We start from the raw sequence: 3279 nt of genomic DNA, 5'->3' as shown, positions 1-3279 counted from the left end.
TTTCTATTTTTTTATTCATCTACTAACATCTCTCCCTCATTCAAAAAAAAAAAAGGGGATCTCTATTATTATTATTTTTCTGTGCCTTCTTCTTTGTCATATGAGCAGGAGCAAGGACAAGAATATTCTTGTTGAAGCAGATCCAGAACCTAAAAGGACTCTGAATTACAACTAACCAGTAAGCACCTGTTAGGAATTTTCAAACAAGAAGAGGAGATGGCAGCCGAAAATAATAATAATGCAAGGAGGATGCTTGGTGACTTTACTGCACCTAATTCTAATTTACATGGAAGAAGCATCTCCATTCCTGCCATTGGAGCAAACAACTTTGAGCTGAAACCTCAATTAGTTTCTCTGATGCAGCAGAACTGCAAGTTTCATGGACTTCCATCTGAAGATCCTTTTCAATTCTTAACTGAATTCTTGTAGATATGTGATACTGTTAAGACTAATGGAGTAGATCCTGAAGTCTACAGGCTCATGCTTTTCCCTTTTGCTGTAAGAGACAGAGCTAGATTATGGTTGGATTCTCAACCCAAAGACAGCCTGAACTCTTGGGATAAGCTGGTCACGGCTTTCTTAGCCAAGTACTTTCCTCCTCAAAAGCTGAGCAAGCTTAGAGCTGATGTTCAAACCTTCAGACAGAAAGAAGGTGAATCTCTCTATGAAGCTTGGGAAAGATACAAACAGTTGACCAAAAAGTGTCCTTCTGACATGCTTTCAGAATGGACCATCCTGGATATATTCTATGATGGTTTATCTGAGCTATCAAAGATGTCACTGGACACTTCTGCAGGTGGATCCATTCACCTAAAGAAAACGCCTGCAGAAGCTCAAGAACTCATTGACATGGTTGCTAATAACCAGTTCATGTACACTTCTGAAAGGAATCCTGTGAATAATGGGACACCTATGAAGAAGGGAGTTCTTGAAGTTGATACTCTGAATGCCATATTGGCTCAGAATAAAATATTGACTCAGCAAGTCAATATGATTTCTCAGAGTCTGCATGGAATGCAAGCTGCATCCAACAGTACTCAAGAGGCATCTTCTGAAGAAGAAGCCTATGATCCTGAGAACCCTGCAATAGCAGAGGTGAACTACTTAGGTGAACCTTATGGAAACACCTATAACTCAACATGGAGAAATCATCCAAATTTCTCATGGAAGGATCAAAAGCCCCAACAAGGCTTTAATAATGGTGGAAGAAACAGGTTTAGCAATAGCAAGCCTTTTCCATCATCAACTCAGCAACAGACAGAGAACTCTGAACAAAATGCTTCTAATTTAGCAAATTTAGTCTCTGATCTATCTAAGGCCACTGTAAGTTTCATGAATGAAACAAGGTCTTCCATTAGAAATCTAGAAGCACAAGTGGGCCAGCTGAGTAAAAGGATCACTGAAATCCCTCCTAGTACTCTCCCAAGCAATACAGAAGAGAACCCAAAAGGAGAGTGCAAGGCCATTGACATAAGAGCCATGGCCGAACCTGTGAGGAGAGGAGAGGACGTGAATCCCAAGGAGGAAGACCTCCTGGGACGTCCAGTGATCAATAAGGAGCTTCCCTCTGGGAAATCAAAGGACTCTGAGGCTCATCTAGAGACTATAGAGATCCCATTGAACCTCCTTATGCCCTTCATGAGCTCTGATGAGTACTCCTCTTCTGAAGAGAATGAGGATGTCACTGAAGAGCAAACTGCCAAGTTTCTTGGTGCAATCATGAAGCTGAATGCCAAATTATTTGGCATTGATGCTTGGGAAGTTGAACCTCCCTTGTTCATCAATGAACTAAGTGATCTGGATCAACTGACATTGCCTCAGAAGAGACAGGATCCTGGAAAGTTCATAATACCCTGTACCATAGGCACCATGATCTTTAAGGCTCTGTGTGACCTTGGTTCAGGAATAAACCTCATGCCCCTCTCTGTAATAGAGAAACTGGGAATCTATGGGGTGCAAGCTGCTAAAATCTCACTAGAGATGGCAGACAGCTCAAGAAAACAGGCTTACGGACAAGTAGAGGATGTATTAGTAAAGGTTGAGGGCCTTTACATCACTGCTGATTTCATAGTCCTGGATACTGGAAAGGAAGAGGATGAATCCATCATCCTAGGAAGACCTTTCCTGGCCACAGCAAGAGCTGTGATTGATGTTGACAGAGGTGAAATAGTCCTTCAATGGAATGAGAACTCCCTTGTGTTTAAAACTCAAGGATCTCCCTCTGCAACCATGGAGAGGAAGCAGAAAAAGCTTCTCTCAAAGCAGAGTCAACCAGAGCCCCCACAGTCAAACTCTAAGTTTGGTGTTGGGAAGCCACAACCAAACTCTAAGTTTGGTGTTGAACTCCCATATCCAAACTCTAAGTTTGGTGTTGGAGAGTCTCAACAAAGCTCTGCACATCTGTGAGGCTCCATGAGAGCTCACTATCAAGCTATTGACATTAAAGAAGTGCTTGTTGGGAGGCAACCCAATGTTTATCTAATTCTTATTTTTATTGTTTTTCATGTTTTCTTAGGTTCACGATCATGTGGAGTCACAAAATAAATATAAAAATTGAAAACGGAATCAAAAATAGCAGAAGAAAAATCACACCCTGGAGGAGCATCTGTCTGGCGCTCAAACGCCAGAACAGAGCATAGTTCTGGTGCTGAACGCCCAGAATGGGAGCATCCTGGCGCTGAACGCCCAGAACAAGCATGGTTCTGGCGTTCAACGCCAGAAATGGCAGCAAAGGGGCGTTGAACGCCCAAAATGGGCACCAACCTGGCGCTGAACGCCCAGAGTTGTGTGCAAGGGCATTTTACATGCCTAAATTGGTGCAGGGATGTAAATGCCTTGACACCTCAGGATCTGTGGACCCCACAGGATCATCTCAGGATCTGTGGACCCCACAGGATCCCCACCTACCTCCACTCACTTCTTCTCTCTTTCACACAACCCCATAAACACTCTTCCCTAAAAAACCCCTCACCAATCACCTCCATCCCTCTTTCCCACTAAACCTTCACCACTCACATCCACCCACTCTTCCCCATAAACCTACCTCATAAACTCCACCTACCTTCAAAATTCAAAACCAATTTCCCACCCAAACCCACCCATATGGCCGAAACAATACCCCCTTCCCTTCCCTATATAAAGCCCTCCATTCTTCATCAAATTCACACAACACACCCCTCTACACTCCCCTTGGCTGAAACCACATCTCCCTCTCCATATTTCTTCTTCTTCTTCGTCTATTCTTTTGTTTATTGCTCGAGGGCGAGCAATATTCTAAGT

General features: G+C 43.2%; 1 non-coding gene across 1 annotated transcript; it reads right to left on the bottom strand.

Moving 5' to 3' along the window:
• Window positions 1-612: 612 nt before the first annotated feature.
• On the bottom strand, window positions 613-720 carry LOC112768300 (small nucleolar RNA R71). Its single transcript, XR_003185735.1, has one exon. It is a non-coding gene; the product is annotated as a small nucleolar RNA R71 (small nucleolar RNA).
• Window positions 721-3279: the final 2559 nt, after the last annotated feature.

Source organism: Arachis hypogaea, chromosome 17 (genome assembly GCF_003086295.3).
Source record: "Arachis hypogaea cultivar Tifrunner chromosome 17, arahy.Tifrunner.gnm2.J5K5, whole genome shotgun sequence".
In the NCBI taxonomy this organism is placed as follows: domain Eukaryota; kingdom Viridiplantae; phylum Streptophyta; class Magnoliopsida; order Fabales; family Fabaceae; genus Arachis; species Arachis hypogaea.
This window is presented reverse-complemented; position numbering and strand designations above follow the sequence as displayed.